The following is a 22230-nucleotide window of genomic DNA, read 5'->3' as shown; positions in this document are numbered from 1 at the left end:
AGAGATTGTCGATAGCAAGTATTAATGCAGATGCCCAGTAACCGAAATTCTCATATATTGCTGGTGGGAGTGGAAAATGGTTCTAGTACTTTGGGAAACTGTTTGGCAATATCTATGAATGCTAAATGCATGCCTACCCCTGACTCAGCAGTTCTACTGTCACGTGTATACCCAACAGATGAGTGCACATGTCCACCGGAAGGCATGTTCTGTAGCAGCTTCTTTTCATAAACCAAAAGGGAAAAATTCAAATGTCCATCATTAGGGAATGGATAAATAAGTCGTGGTGTGTTCATACAATAGAACACAACATATGAAAGGAAAAGATGAGCTACCACTCCACCCAAAAACATAGTTAACTCTTACAGACATAAGATTGAGCCGATGAAGCCATACACAAAAGAGTTTATACGTATGATTTCTGTATATGAAGTTCAAGGTGAGAAAAATTAACCCATGGCGATGAAAGTGAGAATAGTGATGACTTTGGCTCATTGGGACTTGGCTAGGAGGAAGCATGAGGGATCTTTCTAGATTACTAGAAATGTTTCATATTTGGATCTGTGTGACAGTTACCCAGGTATGTATGTATGTGTATGAGATATATATGTAAAAATTTATACTATGTTTGATGTACTTCAATAAATAGAGAAAAGCCTAGTCCAGTCTAATGTCCAAACTTCGTTCTCTTAGCTAATTGAAAGCTTTTCCCCTTTCTTCCCCTCCCCCATCGACTCAAGATCAGCGATCTGCAGTAAGGAAGGGAGAACTGTGATAGGTTCCTTCTCTCATCCTTGGGCCACCTCCTGTCCCATTCTTGAGTCACTGTTTTTGTCCCCTCTAGGATCAGGTACATGGGGGAAGGAGGGACCAGAGAGGAATGGACACAGTGATGTGTCTTGGCTTATAATCGGGCTTTGCTGCCCTCCGAGTGTGGCACATCGCCAAAGGCCAGCTCTTTCTCTCATGGGGACGCTTCTGCGGGTTTTTCAGCAATCCTGCTTCACTAGGAACCTCCCAGTACAGCATTGCCTGGCGTGGGCAGTGATCCTTTTACCATGCCAGCCGCAGCCCTTGGCCTTTAGTGATCTACTCCTACGGCTGGAGTCCTAGTCAGAAGGACTCAAGTCCATCTCTTCCTTGGGTCGCTTGACCCAGAGGAAAACTGACACGTCTTTGCCTGGCCAGTGGAGAACTTGCAGTTCGCTCCCATTTTAGCCTCTCTCCCTCCCAGCCTCTCAGCTTTAAGCTTCTCAAGGAGGGAGCCAGGGCCCACTCTCTTGCTTTATATTATTGCCATGAAGATAAAATAGCAATGAATTATATGTATGCAGAAATAGACATGCAAATATACACGTGCACATACACACACATTATACACATATTACTTAGAACAAGGTAAGTGTGCAAAAAGTGTTAACTTCTTTCTTCTTTCTTCCTGGACTAGGTGACTTTTCACTCCCTTTCTTTCAGGAAAACATCTTTCTTTAGTTATAGGCTTTAGGTAGGGCAGAGAGGGACAGGGTTTTAGGATTCATTGTAAAGATGTATTGTGTCCTTGGAGTTTACTATTTGGAAACTTTTAATAAAGGTGCGCTATATTTGAAATTAAACCAGGTGTGGTAAAATAATCATATCCCTAGAGTTTAGAAAGTCCAGAATTTGAATCCCAGCTTCACACTTCTAGCCGTTCAGTCAGCATATTTATTGAGGGCCACCTTTGTGCCAGGCACTGTTGTAGGCACTGAGAATACAGGGGGAAATAGACAAAGAAGATCCCAACCTTGGAGACCTTCGCTGGGGGGTAGGAATAGGTGAATAGTAGGGGTAATAAACACAATAAGCCAATAACTAAATATAATATCAATTGGTAATAAATTTTGTGAACAGAAATAAAGCAAGATAAGGAAATAGAAAGTAGGTGCAGGTTGGGGTAGATAAGGCAGTCAGGGAAGGTCTTCTAAGAGACCTGAATTAAGTGAGGGAGGAAGATCTAGGAGAAGAAGGTAAAAGAGGAGTTTACAGTATTCCACAAGCCAAAGAACAAAGTGTTTCAAGAAGGAGGAAGTCGGGCTTCCCTGGTGGCGCAGTGGTTGAGAGTCCGCCTGCCGATGCAGGGGACACGGGTTCGTGCCCCGGTCCGGGAAGATCCCACGTGCCGCGGAGCGGCTGGGCCCGTGAGCTATGGCCGCTGAGCCTGGGCGTCCAGAGCCTGTGCTTCGCAACGGGAGAGGCCCCAACAGTGAGAGGCCCCCATCCCCCAAAAAAAAAAAAAAAAAAAAAAAGAAGGAGGAAGTCATATGCTGTTGAGTGATGGATAACATGAGGGGCTATCAGTAGCCATGTGACCCCTGGACAAGTTATGTACCTTACCGGAGCAATATTCAATAATAAATTTCTAAGGATTGAGATAATTTATGTAAATCACCTGTCACATAGTAGACGGTAACTGAAGATTTTCTTCACATTTCATGTGTGTAATAAAACATGAATTTAAAAATTTACAGTGAAAGATATTTTTTAAATGGCCTCAATTCCATTTCTCACTGAATTTGCAATATCTTCAATTAATTGTACATAAGCCAAAATATGGAAGTCAGTAAGTTAAAGTATAATTGTTGTGGAACTGTAGCCTTGTCTTTTTTAACAGACTGTATTAGTAAGTAGTTAATTTGATATGTCATGTGTTTAAATGTGTCAGAATTTTTACATTTAAACTGGCAGAGATCATGTGTTAAAAAATAAGAGCTAAGAAAATCAGGTATTTTAGCATTCACAGGAGACTGTTTTGCTAAATTACAGTTTCTATGAATGATCAGCAAATTATTTCCATGTTAAATCTAAGAAATAAGGAAATTGATTTAATTTTTATCTGTTTCAGGCATTCCCTAATGACTTAGCATTGATTTTTAAACATGCTTTCAATTTTATAGATTTGGCTAAATAACATGACATTTGATCTAACCTCTATAGAAATGACAAAATGAGACTGTTAGAGAGTCTTTAAAGTAATATAAAATTATGATATCTTTTTCTAGGTGACATATTTATATGTCACCTAAATTATTTTATAAAAGTCAGGCATTAAAAATTCCACCCAGATAGTGCTGAACAATCAGGATATACATTCAAACATGTGCATTTAAATCTACATAAATGTAAGTATGTTTCTATGCACGATAGTTTCCTGCAGAAGAAATCTCTATGCTTTTTGAAAGCACGACTCTCACTCTTAGGTGTTTAAAAGCTTGTCAGATATCTTACAGGAAAAGAAATAGAGTCATTTTACTTAAAGTCAATCATTTCTCCAAATTTTCTTGAGCACATTTATGTAGGTACTGAGAGAGATCTTTCTCACGTTTTAAGTACAAAACACACCAGCTGCTACCCCAGCTATCCACTAGAGAAAGGGAGAATAACTAAATTTCTGCAGCAATGCGTAGAACTACATTTATTGAAATCCCAGTGAAAGCTTTTGTGTTTGGGGGTAATAGGGAAAATTCCGTAAGATATCTTAGATCGCATTTTCAATCAGTCCTCGTACTCTCCGGTCAGTGTCTAAATAACGCTTCATTCATTTAGAATGGAATCTCACACCTCAGAAGCCAGCCAGGTTTGGGGATTACAAGACATTTTATTTCAAATAACGTTGACTACTCCTTGTTGTAAACATAGAATCCATTGAATTTGGTTCAGAGAGCCTGGAGCTTGGTGACCCCATTTAGTTACTTTTCCTCAAATATGTAAAGAATGGGTGTGTATTCTAAAGTGTGTGGTTTTAATGAATTAATGTCAGCATTTCATATATCTATTTTTGAGACTTTTTCCCCTAGTTATATTTTTGGTTTCATTTCAAGTACTTTTCTAAAATTCATTTTCCAGCTATTATAAGAAGTTAATTTATATATTGAGGATTACTCATATTTGCTCTCAAAGATTTTCCTCTTTTCACCTAGCCTGTGTTTTCTAAAAGAAGACACAGTCAAATGTTTTTGTTCCTCTTAAGAAATCCCTGACCGGCCCATGACACTGGCTACTGCTGTAGCTGTACATTTCTATACATAATTGATGACTTGAGGCCCCCCAGACAGCACCAGTACACAAGCCATATAGATTACCATACAGTGAGGGGTCTTAGGTCTTTGAATTTTCCATTTTTGAATAGAAATAACTCCTTGCCAAGTAACAAAAATTCCAGAAGGAGTAAGTTTACCATACTAATAAATATTCTTCAGAGAACAAAACATTCGCCAGCAATAGAAGATTCGGACAATCTTAAGCTCCTAACTTTACTACCCTACCCTCAACTCCAACCATCTCTTAACCTAGCAGCCCTGGAAATGTTTGGTTTGGCTAACATTTTGGTAACATATTTTTTATAAAGTTTAGTACTTAGGAAAGTTAAAATTCCAAATGGCACTTTCTGAAGTATCCCTTAACTAATTGCCCTTTCTGGTTCTTTGATTTACTAGAAGGTGAGAAGGCTAGTAGATATAACTGGTTATCTTATGAGGAATTTGTGAGATTCTTGTCGCCAGAATGGTGCTTGTTACATCCCATTCATCCTGCCTATCCTAAATGCCATGAGCACACTTTCTTGTGTTTAGGCCTTTGTAGGCGCTGTCTCCCCACTTCCCAGGTCACTTCCAGAACCTTCCACCTCCACCCATCTCTTGGCCCTTCCTACTCATCATTCTGGCCTCAGTTTAGACATCACCCCTTTCAGAATCCCTCGTTCAGTTAGGTGAGGTGAACAGCCCTTCCTCCCCCCATTATCTGGCCTCTGGCTTTTTACTTTGCCACAACAAGACCGTAATTTCTTATAAAGTGGAGACCGGGTCACCTTTAACATTGTTTCGCCAGCTTCTAAGATATGGCTGACATAGGTGGTGTCCAATAGTTATTTGTTGAACAGAACTACAAAGATACTAACAGTATAAAATTGAACTTAAACATAAAAATGATGAAGTAGATTGTTAGGTTTTAGATGATAAGTCGTCGGAATTTGTAGTATTCCTAGATTTGCACTTCGTTTTTCTTATAGTAACATACGTTCTTAAGAATGCTGTGATAACAGAAAAAAATAGATTTGAATTACAATTATGTTTTGTATTTAAAGACTCATGAGACTAATTTGTAATTTCAAATGACCAGGTTAATATAAATAAAACCTGTGTTTGTTAAGAAATAAACATACTGAAAAGTTTTCATGAAATTAAACCAGATTGGGGAGGAGGACATGTATCTATTTAATTTGGAAAGTTTAGGCTCATTGCTTTATTTGGGTTCACTTCCTTTTTAAAAAGTATAATTTCTCAAAGATCAGAGATTTTTTTTTCTAAATCTTAACATGTGTACTATCTAGTTCTAGAGGTCTAGAAGAGAACATTGTTTTTGTCATTATTTCTTGGATCCCCTTTTACTTTTGGAAAACAGAACGTACAAATGTCTTTTTCTCTTTTAACCGATGAAACATAGAAAGCTACAAGAGCACTAATGCCAAAATGACTGTTTGTTGTTTTTTAGATACCTTTAATTCCAGAACATATTCCACAGTTCTCCATCAGAGTCACTCATCAACTTGCTAATTAGCTTCCTAAACTTTGTAAATCATTTGCTGGTTTCTATGGGAAATAATTTTGAATGGCAACCTTATGAGTAGAAATTGGGCCCACAAATGACAGTTATTATATTACAGGCTCTAGAATCAAACTGTTGAGTTCATATCCTGACCTCAAAAATGACTGTTTGACCTTGGCCAAATTGTCTAACTTCTGTGTGCCTCGATTTCCTCTTCTGTAAGTGGGGATAATAATTGTACCTATCCACTGGCTTATTTTCAGAATTATGTTACATTCGTGAAGTACATAGAACAGTGTCTATGCTCAGTAAATACTCCCTATTAGTGTCATTATAATTATTTATCAGTCCTAGAAGCAAGAAATCATTTATTCCTCCATTCAAAAATATTAATTGAACTCGTACTATGTCCTAGGCATTTTACTAGGTACAGGGAATACAAGATGGAGTGAAAATAAGAATGACCCCTGCCCTCATAAGCTTACAGTCTAGTGTAGGATACACAGATAATGATTTAAAAATCATACAAATAAATGTAAAGTTGCAACTATGGGAAGTACTACAAAGGAGATCCATGATACCATAAGAGTGCATGTTCAGGGGAAATTGATATTGGCAGGAAGCCTTCCCTGATGGCTGAAGGAAACCAAAGTCTGCAGGTGGAAGGGAACATAGACCAGTCAAGCAAACAGACCAAGGGCCCCGGGGCTGGAGCATGAAGAGCCCAGTACAGAATGAGGAGGGATGGAAATAGAGAGATAGGCAGAAGCAGATCATACAGGATGTTGTAGGTCATGCCTGGTCTTTAAAGACGAGTTGGAAACCCATGAAGGATTTCATTTCAGTGTGGAGACTGGATTGGAGTCTCCCAGAGTATAAGAGGTAAGAGAAGGTGAAGAGCAGTGACCCCTTTCTAGATGTAGCATTGGTCCCAGGCTACATTTTGAAATCCAGACATTTGCCATTGCACCCCCCTGACTCCCTCTCTGCTCCCTCTTCTACCTGAGTCATTTCACCGGGGCCCCTAGGTCTCCTGCCTCTGTTTACCACTCTGCATCAAGCTTGGCAAGCTCACCTTGCCCAGATGAGTGCTTCCTACCCCCAGATGCTCTACCTTCCCTGATTCCTAACAAAGCTCATTTCGATAGAAGTTTTACATTCATATTAATATTTAGAGGAAAGCACCCTAACAGAATTGATTTAGTCTAAGATGTGAGCAGCTTACCTCAAGAACAGCGTTCTCAAGCTTTTTGGACCCCTTTACATTCTTAAGGTTTGTTGAAAACCACAAGGAGCTTTCATTTGTATCAGTTAGATCTATCTGTATTTACCACGTTTGAAATTAAAGCTGGGAAATTATTAATTCATTTTAAAATAACAGTAAACCCCGTGATATGCAAACGTACATATTTTTATGAAAAATAACTCTATTTTCCAAAACAAAAAGAAAAACCAGTGAGAACAATACCACTATTTTACATTTTGCAAATCTCCTTAATGTCTGGCTTAATACAGGACAGCTGGAGTCTCATATCTGTTTTTGTATAAAATCTCTCTCTGTTGGGTGGCCTCTGGAAAACTTGGCTGTACACCTGTGAAAGAACGAAGGTGAAAAAGGCAAAGAGTGTCTTACTTAGTATTATCATGAAAGTCGTGTTTTGTCTCACTGAGCCCCCAAAATGGTCTTAGGGACCCCTGGGTCCCCAGACCACACTGTGGGAACTGCTGCTCCAGAAGAAGGCATGCAATTAAAAGAATACCAAGATGCTTATTAAGTCAAAAGATGCTCATGTGAGATGGCATTTCAGGCAATCTAAAAAGTGAGTGAAAAGAATTCAGCAGTGTGACTCTAATCTGTTTCTGCCTTTCATCACCTCTTCTGTACATCTGGGTTTGAAGGCATTAAATTCTCTAAAAATTCCAAATGATTTTTAGTGTTAGTAGAGACTCTCGTGGATGTTTAGACAATATTTGAAGTTCCTGAAACATGCTGGTTTTGCCTTGGTTTCTGGTGTAAGGCTTATTCCCCATACAAAGTAAATTGTGATTCCCTCTCGGCTTCCCCTGAGCATCAGGTCACTTAGCTTTCTACGGCACAGCCTCTCCTGGAGACCGCAGCTTCACCGTGTTTATCTTTCAAGAAGAACTGATTTGTGAGGTGTAGCTAAAGTAACAAGAGTATTGCTAATCTCTGTGCTGTCTTCCAGTTCAGGAATGACATGATTTTCTCTTATTTTCTTATGTGGCACACTAACTCTTTCTGAAGACAGCTAAAAATGTTTGGAATGATACATCATTTAAAAATGAGTTTGGCTTCTCTCAATAACAAGCTCGAAGGACCACATTCCTTTAGATGAGTTTTGTTGCTTTTGTCAAAAATTTATTTTTGTTCCTTTTAATCACACCTTGTACCGTAATATAAATTCCACCATCACCATCTACCCTTTTAAAATGTAGTTAATCATATATTTCTATGCATTCAATAGTAAATACTTCACCCCTCCACCCACACACCCCCAGTCATACAGTGGCTCGAGGGAGAGAAGACCCTGCCGCTAGAGGGAGGCTGCTAAATCTATGCTTTTCGTTGAACCAGTAGCTTGTCGCGAAGAATTAACTCTCTTGACCACTACGGTTTATCTCCTGAATCATTAGTGATTTCTGTTCTTTAAGGAGGGATATATATATATATATATATATATATATATATATATATATATATACAAGTGATGTAAACATTCTAGAAGGACAGCTGAAACACCACTGGCACTCCTTCATTCGAACTGAAATTCTTGGATTTTCTTTTCAAATATGTCACTCATAGATTAATGGTTAGGGATGTGTTGGCCTTGGTCGGAGGTCACAAATAAGTGGCCCACAGACTTCATGCAGGCCACAGATGTGCTTTCTTTGGCCTGAATAGTCGGGTGTCGGGGTGTGTGTGTGTGCACACGTGTGCTGGTTTTGTTTTTCATCGGGATTTGAATGCCTATACTCTGTTTTTTCTAGGGTGCCCTCACTCCCTATTATCTTACACATGGCCTGATTCAGACATTTACCTTGTCAGTCTGGCCACTGTCAGCATTTGGATTAACAGCTCTACAACAAGCAGTCACATCTAGGGAGAATAGAAAAATAGAACCCAAGAACACAATGTGTACTGTGAAATAAGAAATTGCCTAATAGAAAATTATTTGATAAAAATATATAATTGCTGATTTTTTTATTCATTTTTTTCCACACACACACACTGTATTTTATTTGTACAAGAGGCAAAAAAACTGACACCAAGCAATATAAATGGATGACCACAACAAAAGCAACAATGATTGCAATTACCAAACACGAAACACTCATACTATGTCATAATATTGACATTCAGTCCAGTAATCCTCCACTGTAACAGCTCCTTTACTTTGCAGTGAAAACTGATTTGTATATTTTTTGCCTCTGAGTCCTTGTGAGATTTTTTTTTTTTTATTCAAACAGAAAGTCACAAAAATTATAATCATCCTCATCAGTTCACTGATTTTTTTATTCTTGCACACATATGAAAAAATAACATTAAAGATAAATGAAAAATAACTGATTAAGAAGCATGCCTCAAAAGTGACATTTATAATACAGAGATTTTTTTTAATAGTTTAACATAGAAGCTAGAGTATGACAGGGAGTCATGTCTTTTTGAAAGAGGTCATCATCAAAACTTTGCTTTTCTATTTTATTTTTATTGTTTACATGGCATTAGTTTATCTAGAAAAAAATATGTGATGTACATTTAAATATATAGAATCAACCACACAACTAACTTATCAAGTGCAGGTTGCAACGTTAGTTTATCTGGAAGGTCCCACAGCACCACCTAGTGCCCTGTATTTTATTTTGCATAATATTTTTATAAATTAAAAAATTCTGATGATCACATTTTAATATCAAATCTTGCACTGAAATAAATATATGGTTTAAGCTGTATTATAAATAGAAAGAGAGAAAGTAATTCTTACATGTTTAATTGAAAAATTTTAAGTGGAACTCAAAAAAATGATGATTGTATAACACGGAACTATTATAAGAATTGACTGGTAAAAAAAAGTATTAGAATTTCTAATTCACAACTAAAGATGTTACACTGTGTGTGATCTAATGGAGTTATTGGTAAGCTTTTTACCCAAAGCAGATGTTGATTCCTTTATTTTCATTTGCTGCTCTATAGGAAAGGTAATTTTTCCAGGCTTCTTTTTGAAATCCATAAATTCCCAGTCTCCACAAATTAAAACACACTAAGTAATGACACATTCCACAGCTCTTATCAGTTTCAGACAAAATTATATAACCACTTTTAAAACTAGAATTTTAAGGGTTTTAGAGATGGAATGTTATAAAATACTTCTACATTAAAAAATAAAATGAGTCAAATAAAAGAATGAGGTACTTTTTATGAGTGCTTTTTATGGAAAGCACTCCAAGAAATATAGTGAAGTAGGAGTATAGTAAGTATTTTTGTCTGATTATATGATTGTCTTAAGAAAACTGTATAAATTTGAATAATTTAAGAAGACTAGATGAATGGGTGGAAAGAACGATGGATGAATACTGGTATATTCTTTTCTGGAAAGAGTCACAAGAAACTGTTAACATCTCTGGGGAGAGTGGGGTGCTGGAAAATTTCACTTTTCATTTTGTACTTTTCCATACAATTAATATTTTTCTAATCAACTTTATTACTTTATTTAAGGTCAACAAGTGTTCTTTGAATATTAAGATTATGAAGCATTTCATTTTTCCTTGTAATATTTCTCTAAAAACAAAGCCTAATTTTCTAATAAAAAAATGAAACTAGTGTTATGAGACATAGTAAGCATCTACCTTATAAGCTTATCTTTTCATAAGCCTTCATGATATAGTATTTTTTATTAGTGGGAGTATAAGCTCCAAGAAGGTAAGGAATTTTGTCAGATTTGTCACACTGTATTCTTGACTTCTAGAATAGTCTCTGGCACATAGTAAGTGCTCAGTAAATAAATGTTGAATGGGTGAATGAATGAGAACATAACACATTATGTCCAAATCTCTATAGTAATGAGATGTGTTATAGTAGAATTTTACTCTGTTTGCAAATACATAAATACGCATGTATAGTTGCATTCTTATATCTGACATCATTTAAAATATGAACATTGATAAGTATTATTTCAAAGTTTATAGTAACAAAGGACGTTAATTATACTTTGAGATGTTTATGGCTTTTTTTTTTTTTGCCTAGTCTTAGATTTTATGCATTCACATTTTAGCTATATCAGTCATAATGAAATTCAATCAAAATGTTTACTAAGGAACAATAAACATGAACAGACTCTCATCATTTACCTTTTATATTTCACTTACTATCTATCATAGTGACCTAAATGGTTGCTACTTTACAGTTCCCACAATAACACTTATATTAATCATAAAATGCTAATTACTCATTATTATGTATATTCAATTTCTAATTACATATTTTAAATTTCATGACATTTTATAGCTACCTGTTAGTGAAAATCCATTCATAGACACAAATTGTATTATTTTAAACATACAGTGGTTCTTCCTGATGTGGTGTGCATAGGTTTTTTTTGACTGTCAAAGTGTGTAGAAGTTGCCCTCTACTGGGGAACTAGAAAAATTATGTTGACATAGATTTCCAGTGTTCTTAAAGACTCTTAGTTAAGTTCATTGATGTGATTTACCCGATGATCACTTCTCGCTCTCGGGCACTTTTAAGTTCCAAAGATATTGAAGCGATTAGCAGCATACACTTCAAAATAAATACCTGATGTGAAGATACCTACAGCCGTTTCTGAGTGAAAACATTGGCTTTTCAGTCTTAAAAGCCCCTTAGTGACAACACCCAATAGTGTAGCTCCAGAAATAACTGTATAAGATGAATCTTTACTGAAGCATTAAGGGGAATTAGCTGTATATAATTACATAACCAAAAATGAGTCACGACTGTTTTAGCAACTCACCATAGGAATTTGGAGGATAAAAGTCTAAGCACTCTAAAAAAATTTAGCTAGCTCATTCTCATTTTCCTGGGCGTTAAGATGAAATTTAATTGTGCAGAAGTGATTTACTTTTTGTATTAATTATTGAAATTTTTACACCAAAAAAAAAGCACATGATCATAAAATGGCAAGGTCTATATACCACTTCTTATAAGCTGGTACGACAATGTTCTACCTCACCTCATCAGTGCTTTTCTATCTGCTTCCAGAAATCCCATCAGGCTTTGGATAGCACTGCCCTAGAGAGGGTCAGGGTCTAAGATCCGTCTTCTTCGGACCCCAGTATCACATTGTATGTTTTTCTTCTCCTGCCCGCTGGTATTTAATAAAACTAAACATGTTATTAAGGAGAAACCTGTTTAAAATAGACATCGATGGTGGGAGTTGTGTTAGGAAAGAAAAGACTCCCAAAAGTCAGCCTGAATATCAGGATCCTACTGCCTCTGCCTTGGTGATGGTGGGAGGATTTGTGGACCAAGGATGCTTACATGAGGAACAGACATTATTTAGGGGCCATCGGTTAATCCACCTGCATCCCTGAGCTGAAGCCTCTCTGAGTCATAAAGTTCAGGGCCAATTGGCTCTGGCTTAGGAATATTTTAAAAACTAGAGTAAATCAGACCATTGATATATGAGACAAGGCAAGTGGACTGCAGCTGTCTCCATTCATTTTGTCCGTCTTTACACTCAGTATTGATCGTCATAGCTAGATCTAGTGGCAGCGTGTGCTGTCATTTAGACACATCCAAAAGAAATGGATGAGCTATGCCAAACCCATTCATTTCACATGTGTACACATGGTCTGGGTTTTTTGTTTGTTGTTTGTTTATGATAAAGGTCTGTTATAAGTTTGAACACTGGTTTGGACTAAAACATTAATTTGAATATCTTATTTAAAAGAAAATCAATGTACGGTTGTTCTAGAAGTTTATTTTCACAGCCAGAGACCTGAATTAAAAGCCCCTTCCCCAAATCTCCCATAAGTCGCCTTTCATTGCCTCCCTTCTCCATCCTCATTGACCCTCATACTCTCTCTCTCCATCTTCCACATCTCTTCCTTGCTTTTGCAACATTTTGCAAAAATGTTCTCCCATAGCCGTGTTGACAATTCATAGGCCTTTGGGGAGGCGGGAAGAGCACCTATTTCAAGATTTGATTTCCTTCAAAAAACGCTTCTATAGTCCATTCTAGTTTTATTATCTATGTCTTTTTTGTCTTATGCATATGATAAATAAAATAATAAATAATTACTCATATTTAATAATATAATAGCTTTCAAGTCTTCCATATGTGAGTTTTGCTCTATTCAGCTGGTTTGTAAGGGGCAGTGTGGTGTCAGAAATAAAGAACTGGGCAGGGGATTTGAGACACTTCCTGTCCCAGTCATGTTGTTTCCACCAACTCTGAAGCTATGGGTGAGAGACACTGCCACCTTTGGCCTCAACTTTGCAATCTATTCAATGAGGTAGCAAATTATCTCTGATATTCTGTTCAGCTAAAATTCTCTGATATCTCTAAATTTTCAGAGAACTCTTAACCGTTATGTAAACATATAATGACAGAGACCATGGATTCTGGAGCCAGATGCATAGCTTGCTTCCCATTCTGCCACTTATTGCTTGGGAATTTTGTATTCTTCTGCTGTACACCTCAGTTTTCTTCTCTTTAAAATGGGAATCATAGCAGCACCTCCCATAGGTTTGTTGTGAGGACCGAACAAGTTAGTACATATGAAGAGCATAGAATAGTTCCTGACACATACAAAGTAGGCATTCAATAAATGTCAACTAGTCTTGTTATTATTACAAACATAAGGGTTTTAAAGCATTTCAGAAAGTGTGTGTTTCTCATCAAATGGATATGCTGCTTCCTGAGAGAAGCACTTGTGGACATACATTCATTCATTTGTTCAGCAAAAAAATGTATTGAGTGCCTCATATATGCCAGGTGCTATTCTCTTATAGGCATCAACAAGCATAATGGTAGATACACATTAAATCTTTTAAGCCAGTGAGTAGTAAATATTCAGTGTTTCCCTAGTCGCCCGAGAGAGTTACTTGGTGCATTCTTTTCATATATTCATACACCACTGGTAGATTGTGTGTGTGATCTTTGACCCTATTTTTAATTTATATTACATATTTTGTATTGGTTTCTGACAGTCCATTTCCTGTATATCTTTTTGAGTTTCCTCTTTCCTCCTTTGCTCTTTTTTTTTTTTTCTTTTCTAAACTTTTCTTGTGTTTGGCCTATCTCTTGACCTCTCAACTTTTGTTTTTATTCCTTTGGCTGGGGTTCTGCCTCCTGGTATTTCCTAGTCTCTATAGGCCTCTTTTCTCACCTATTAAATTGGGATAATCAATTTACTTATTGGAATTTTAAGCTAGATAGTGTTTGTAAAGCACTTAGCACAGTTCCTAGTACATAATATACCTTAGTAAATGTTGGCCCTTGTTGTGATGGTGGTATTTGGTATTATTGAAGCAGTGATTCCAAAGTAAGAGATACTACAGGCTCCTATGTATAAGATTCAGACCATAGGAACTTGGGCTGACCATTGGGTAACGTGGGACCATCCTCTTGACATTTTGTGAGAGTTGTGCTTCTTGTGTAAAATGTTTGTTGTGCTACGATGACCCTTAATAGGCTGCCACGTGCATTCCCAGGGAAAATAAAACTTCAACATTTTGGCTTGCAGCTGTGTACACACAGTGGAGACCTGCAAACCAAAGTGAACCCTGGCAAGTCCTTCCTCAGCTATGAAAGCTTGTGTCATCAAAAAAGAAATTTTAACTTAATTTCCTTTTGCTGCATTTTTGGTCTAATATATATTCTTCAGATAAGCATTTTTAAGAAAGTCCTTTGGAAAATATTTATTGCATGTTATGTCTATGCACTTAGAAGTTATTTACATGAAAGATTCTTGGAAAATACAGAAAAGTCCCATATCCATCTCGCTGTGGGCTTTAGGTGAATTTCAAATTGTTCTTATCACTCTTAATCTGGATAGAAAAATCCAACTTAATAGTTAATAGTTTTAATACAGGTCTATGAGTTTACATAGTCTGAAAAAAAGATTGACTTTTTCAGTTAAAAAGGAAAAGGAAGAGTCATGAATTTGAACACCGTATTTCAGCTTTACTATATATCACAATATAGTTCTAATTAGCAATGTACATGTTTTTCCCCTTTTGTGTTCTTGTGTTATTGTTTTTCTCTTATACAGCTCTGGATATTAGGACCCTAAACGCCACACATTATGCGTGCTGTTCAGCATCCTTAATTAATTTCTCCCTCCCTGCTGGTCCTTCCCTTTGCTTGCATCATCTTTGGCAAAGAGAACCATCTTAAGATTAGAAATGCTAAAGTAAATATTGGTAGAAGGAAAGTAGGCTCAAGATAAGCGGACTCTATCTGCTGGCCCAGACAAATTACTTTGTAGGGTCCTGAGAAAACTAATGTTTGAGATTACAGAATCTCTATCTTTGACAAATCATAAAGAAAAGGAGTAGAAGCAGCAGCTGGCCATGTGCAAATGTCACTGCAAATATCAAAAAGAGGAAAAAAGTAGATTTTACACACTATTAACTGATAATTTTGTTTTCAGTCTGGAGAAAAGTTGGAAGCCTGGATAATTAAATAGTGTGTTTTAAGCAGTTACAGAGGAACTGCTGTGATGTTTAGAAGCCAGCTTGGGTTCACTAAAAACCAAGTCATTAAAAATAAAAGTTTGTTACAATAACTTATCTCTTTTTAAAATGTAATTGCTAATCTAAAACAATGCTTACAGCAGGGGTCCAAGCTACAGCCCTTGGGCCAAATTTGACCATGTCCATTTGTTTACTTATTGTTTGGGCTGCTTTCTAGCTACAATAGCAGAGTTGAGTAATTTTAACAGAGTATGTATTGCCAGCAGAGCTTGAAATAATTATTATCTGACCGTATACAGGAAAGGTTTGCCTACCCCTGCTCTAAAGCCTAAATCAGTTCTTTTTGAATTTTAATGTGTCAACAGATTATCTGGAAATCTTGTTTAAAATGCAGATAATGATACAGTAGATCTGGGGTAGGGTCTGAGATTCAGCAATTCCTGACCAGCTTCCTGGTGAGGTGAGTGCTGCTGGTCTACAGACCACAGTTCAGTCTGGCGAGGCTGTAGATTTCAAAAAGATTTAAAATTTCCCCATTTAGAAAAATCAAGAGAGTGAATTATGAGTTGGCAGTCAGTTCAGTTGGTTCGACTCTTACTTATTTGAATCATAGTGTGCCCCAGGACTGTTAAAGGATCAGTGTTATCTTGGAGAGAAGTTTTTCTGATCATTCAAAAATGATTATCTAGGGATGAACTGGGAGATTGGGATTGACATATATACACTAATGTGTATAAAATAGATAACTAATGAGAACCCGCTGTATAGCACAGGGAACTCCACTTCGCCGTGCAGTAGAAACTAACACAACATTGTAAGACAACTATACCCCAATTAAAAAAATGATTATCTAATGATCATTTCCTTGTATAAGGACATTGGCTCAGTGATGATATTTGAAGGGAGCAATAAAGAGCTCAATAACTCAAATGTTTAGGTGTCCAGTATCAACTGGATTGGTCTGCTGGACATTTCCTCTGTCGGAAGACAGTTCTCCACGTGTCTCCTACATTTCTGTCCATCTTGTGCCCTGACTGCTCTTTGTTACCCAACTCTCTTTTCAAGGATGTTTGTATAGTGAACTGCCTTGAAAGATACAAATAGTATCTCCTTCTGAACAACTGGCAAGTTTGCCTACTGCCCATTAAAAAAGACTTGGGTTCCCTAAACTCAGTATTTCTTTCCTGTAATGTAACCCACTATAGGTGCAGGCATCCACCCAAGCCCGTCTGTACCACCCCCTTGACTTGGGGGCAAAGGGAACTGATGCTAACATCATGCTAGGTGGCTCGCTCTGATGTGTGTGAGTGACACAGTCCTTTGTCTCTGACCCGGGAGTCTTGTGTCTGCTTCCAGCATCCATGAAGCTATGACAGGCTAACTTGTGATCTTCAAGTTTGGTAAAATCTCAGCCCCTTCACAGTTTTAGATACCCTCTCCCATGAGTCACAGCCCAGGTTTCCAATCACTGACTTTCCCCTTTCTCTGAACCTGTCTTCACCTCATTTTAGTAAAACTCTTCACCTTCTACTTAATATAGGAAAAAGAAGCTTTAAATGAAAGTCCCTTCAACTTTCTAACATCAAGCATACAAGTCTATCTTCATCTGTACCTAATCTATCCTTTATTCTCCTTTTACAATGAAGAGGTGTCGGCCCCACCTCTTTTCCAAAGTTAAGCCCTCCAGCTGTGCACTGGAACTCTCCCTGCTGCTTCCTTAGGTGTAGTAGGTATAACCCCTTTTCTTTACTAAATCTCCATCCCCCTCCCCCCTTTTTATGAATTTGAAAATTCTTAAGTTTCTCCTTTCAAAAACAAAGCAAACAGCAAACTTCCTTTCCCTCATCTTTATTCCCCTTTGAGTTTCAGCTCTATTTCTTTCCTCTTCTCTATAGCCACATTTCTTGAAGGAGTTGTCCAAACTCTGTTTTTCTTTCTTCTCTTCCTTCTCAGTCCTCAATCTACTCCAGTTTAACTTTCATTCTAGTCATCCCATTGAAACTGTATTCTTCTAGGCATCCTTTGAATTCTAATGTATGTTCTATATTCCTAAACTGCTTACCTTCTCTGTAACAGTAAACCACCAACCAAATGCTGAGGACTCACTCATCTGTAGCCACTGTCCAGAGTACTCTGAGCCTAAGTCCCATATATCTGACTCCCTACAGTATCTCTAATTGGAGGCCTTGTAGACACCTCAAACTCATCATCTTCCCAAGAAAAAATTAACCTATACATCCCAGTTCTTTCCTGGCTCAGTAATTGGATCTACAATCTACCTATTTGGTTAAAAATCCCTTAATTCAGAAGATTAAGACACTTTCCTTCCTTTCTTTTTATCACCACTCCCCCAATATTTAGTTAATCTACCAGTCTACATTTCAAATATTTCTTGAATGTGTTGTCTCTCTAATTTGATCTTTAAGGGTCTATCTCCTTAGCCCAAATCACTCCTGCCTGGATTACTGAACAACCTCCTAGTTAGTCTCCCTCCCTTTAATCTTTCACCACTTTAATTTCTTCTCTAAACTATAGCCAGAGTGGTGAGATAGATATATATATACATATGTATATGTATATATGTGTATATATATATATATATATATATATATACACATATATATATAACCTTAATTTTGGTTTGAAAAAAAATCTCAATCTTTTGAGAATAAGATGGTAGAGGCATTTCTTAACAGAAGCATTGAAATTACAGAAGGACAAGGTAGAACTGCTTTCTATAATGGGAACTCCTTATGGGCATGGACCATCAGTGAAAGATCAAATATGTACATATCAGAGACTTGGATTGAAAAATTAAAAATCACTCTAAGTATATTAGCGAGGGTAAGCAGTGCTTAACAGTGGTTGTCGGAAAAGAAAAACAGAAAAGCAAGAAAAAGATCTTCCAAGACAGTCTTTAAAGCCAACCCCAAGGACGTCACAGAAACTATTTTCCGGAGTTTTAGGTAAAAGTCCACTTTAAAATGACTACAAAGTTTTATGTGTTTAGGAAACTTGGAATCTTTTCTCCCTCAGCACCCATCATGTCTGTACACAGTTGACACTCAATAAATGTCTGTTTAATTAAATGTATGCCATTGAGACAAGCCAACTGCTATTGCTGCGAGGCCTCACAGGGTGACATTGCTTTATGGGGTCCCCAGAATCCAGGAATAGACCCTTAGCTTTGCGGGTCCGGAAACTCAACTATCATGAGCACACCCCAAAGTGGTTGTGCTCTAGGAGACTGGTGTCAACTAGTCAGTGTCTTCTCTTCCTCTCAGAAATACTATGTGGAAAACAAAATTATTATTCAGTGTTCTCTTGGCAAGTATGGACTCCGACTAGAGAGAATTAACTGGATGTTTTCAGTGGCTGGTGTTATCAAGCTCAAATGATCTGATGCATCTGACTTTACTATAGTGCACTGTGCCTGGTGAACAAGCCAGAACGCTCATATCAGCTGCTAAGATGTGCCCGTCCCCTGACAGAGCTATGAACATACTGAGAAATGCTTAGCTGGGCATTTTAAGGTACTGACTCTGTGAAGGCCCAGTTTTAAAGAGGAAAATACAGGCGGAGGGGAGGGAAGAGGCCCTCACCTACCAATCAACCACCACTTTCTTTCCAACTGCCCTTCCCTAGATTCCTAATGCACTTTTCTTTCCTCTGTAAAATTTCCTCAACTACATATTTTGAGATCCATATTTATAAGGTCAGATTCCCTGAGGCCATATAACCTGACCATTTTGTTTAATTTAGGTGTCTCCAAAATTCCCCATACCACCCCTTTTTAATTTATTGCTTAGGATGTGTTGGCTAATGTCATTCATTACATATTGGTTTGATACAATTTCATTCTTGAAGATTAAACTTTACTACTACTTTTTAAGATATCACTACATACTGACCACAGAACAAAATATGAAGACAACCTGCGAGTTTAAGTTAGTATTAATCTTAAAAAAGAAAAAAAAAGTGATCTTTGCATTAACATAAAAGCAAGGTTCAGAGTAAAGGAGTTGTCAAAGCATAATCTTCAAAAGTTGAAAACACGACTTTTTTTATAAATAGAGAATGGACACCTGTCAAATATTTATTTAACTGAATAACGAGGGAGCCGGCAGGATGGTAAAGATGGTTTCAAGGAAATGATAGAAATAGGGGTTATTTGGTCCATCAGAAAAGCATACCGAAATAAGTTTGCTGAGTTAGAGACTAAACCAGCTAATTTCTGCAAGGTAATAAAACCATAACCTTTGTGGTTGTTCTTCTACTAGATAGAAATTATTTCCATCTCTACTGGACAAAGCTTTGTAAGTTAACATGTAATTTCATAGCCTGGGCCCTAATCACTAGTAAGTAGAAGTCAAACAAAGGTATATCCCTCTAGGAAATTAAGTAAGTAATCCTTGGATTGGCCCGTTAGACAAATCCCCAGGGTGACTTTGAAAGGACATGAGGTCCTCATTTGGCCTTATTTCCAAGTTTTGGTCAATTTTTATTAAGCAAGTGTTGTGGACTCTTAAATTCATCTGGATAAGATGATGTCTAAATGAAGGCTCCAGGGCTTCCCTGGTGGCGCAGTGGTTGAGAGTCCGCCTGCCGATGCAGGGGACGCGGGTTCGTGCCCCGGTCCGGGAAGATCCCACATGCCGCGGAGCGGCTGGGCCCGTGAGCCATGGCCACTGAGCCTGCGCGTCCAGATCCTGTGCTCCGCAACGGGAAAGGCCACAACAGTGCGAGGCCCGTGTACCGCAAAAGAAAATAAATAAATAAAATAAAATAAAATAAATGAAGGCTCGGAACTGCCCCTCCCCACCAGGAGGAACAGTGGGAGGGCCTGAGGACTTTTAGCCCGGACAAGACTTAGTATGGGGACCCAAATGCTCACTGCAGCATTACTCTTAAACTACAGACCTGAGGAAATAGTTTGAGTGCAGAGATTTTATGTACAGCATTCAAAAGCAGCAGCTAAAAGGCCATCACAAGAAAGGAGGGGTGAGATGTGCCCTAAGTTGCTCCAGGGGGAAGACAGGGCATCAATGGAAGTGGTTTGGGCTCAGATTGAGGGAGAGCTTCTCACTGTGAAAGAACGTCAGCCGGGGCAGCGTGTGCCTTGAGAGCAGGAACAGTTGTCTGTCTGCAGGTTCTCTGGCAAAGGCGTGGCCATCACAGCCTCACATCAGGAGCAGGTGAGGGAGACAGAGGAGGGTCACGTTTCCGATGAGGACTGGACCAGCCTCAACTAAGATCCTTTACAAAACTGAGATTCTGTTATTTTGTGAAAATTGAGTTATTGCTGTTTAATTAAAAAATAAAAAGCACCATTTCCAAGGCCTAACATTTAATATCCTGGAGACAGAAGCCTTATGTTAGTTTTAGTAGCTGTGTGATCACAATAGTTATTGCAGCGAAGCCTTTTGATAATTTTTTCTACTTTTAAAAATTGATAATTTACTTCAGTTTTGCCTTTTTTACAAGCCCTACTCCCGAGAGAAGTGCATTCACAGTTTTGTTGTTGATTTTGTTGTTATTTGTGGGGGGTGATGCTGGTTTGTATTTCAATGTGACTAAATCTCAGTGTCTCAGGTTTGACACTTTTTTTTCCTTTTCACTAAAGTCATTGAAATATATTCACCTGGTCGTTCACGTCAGAGGTGTAAATGGATTTTCGAAAGGTTTTTAAGAGATAATCAAAGTCAGACACTTTGTGACTTGACTTCTTCAGGTGTTGCAAAAAGAAAGCTTAACACACCGTCTCAATTGCAAGGATGCTAAAACTATGCTTGACCTTGAATCTGCAAGGAGTTGGGTAACATCTTTTGCTAGAAGTGCCCATCTACCACTTCTTTGGTTTTAACCATCTGTATAGAATTTACTTGGGAAAGAGGAAGGAGAAGGAATCAGATATATTCAAGAGCAAATAGCATGTTTATTTGATTTTCCAGCTTCCCGTGACTATTGCAGTTACAGTTTAACTTTTTAGTTTACCCTTTTTACCATTGATATTCGCCACTGATATTTGTAAAAATGCGACTTTAAAAAAATGTTATCAGCCATGTCACACAAAGGCTTATATCTCAATTTGTTTCATGTCATCAAAAAGCCATACTGAGTTTGAAGCTCCTCTTAGGTTTACTCTTAAAATAAAAGCCTGGGGAAATAGTGTAAGATTGCAGAGATTTTATTTACCCAATTCAGGATCACAGGCTCTGGAGTCAGGGAGATAGAGATTGAATTCCTGACATTGCCTTTTCCTGATTCACTCAGTGTCTCTGAGACTCAGTTTCCTTCCCTAATAGATGGGGATAATATCAGTACCTACTGTATAGTGTTGTTGTAAGGATTATGTAAGATAACACACATAAAGTCCTTAGCACGTCATCTAATACAAGTACTCCATAAATATTAGCTATTGTTATTTTATAATAATTAGAACAACTTCACCAAAACTCAATTATGGTGCTCTTGTCAGGATTAACGGCACCATGGCTGACTCATTTCCTAATACAACTGAAAAGCAAGTTTCAGCTTTGTGCAACAATTCATTCTCAGTTAATGAACTTGAACAGCCATTCTTGAGAAAATAATGAGGAATTGTGAATCTAGAATTAGAAGATAGATCCTATTCACTAGGAAACTTAATGTCTTAGCAACAAATATCGTTAAGTCCTTGTAAGAACTGTTGTGTGCTGGTGACCATACACTTGAAATATTCAAGCAGGAAAATCTGGAGATAATAGTGCTCTCCCTTCCAGAACGAGACCATCTCTAAGAATTGGTAATCCTACCCAGCGACCAGTGCTGTACCGGAGTCAGTTCAGGATTTGGAGCTGGACAAAGCAGGCTCTAGTCCAAGCTTTGACATTTATTTCCTGTGTGATTTTGGGCTGGTTGCTTGGCTTTTCTGAACCTATTTCGTCATCCATAAAGTGGGGCTATTATGGAAA

The 22230-nt window shown here is 37.7% G+C and overlaps 1 protein-coding gene across 10 annotated transcripts in view; it reads left to right on the top strand.

Moving 5' to 3' along the window:
- SLC10A7 (solute carrier family 10 member 7) overlaps positions 1 to 22230 on the top strand; it is a 265905-nt gene that overhangs the window by 157148 nt on the left and 86527 nt on the right. The window lies entirely within an intron of this gene.

This window comes from Physeter macrocephalus, chromosome 7, assembly GCF_002837175.3.
Source record: "Physeter macrocephalus isolate SW-GA chromosome 7, ASM283717v5, whole genome shotgun sequence".
Lineage (NCBI taxonomy): Eukaryota > Metazoa > Chordata > Mammalia > Artiodactyla > Physeteridae > Physeter > Physeter macrocephalus.
Note: the sequence above shows the minus strand (reverse complement) of the source record. Positions and strands in the feature narration are given on the sequence as shown.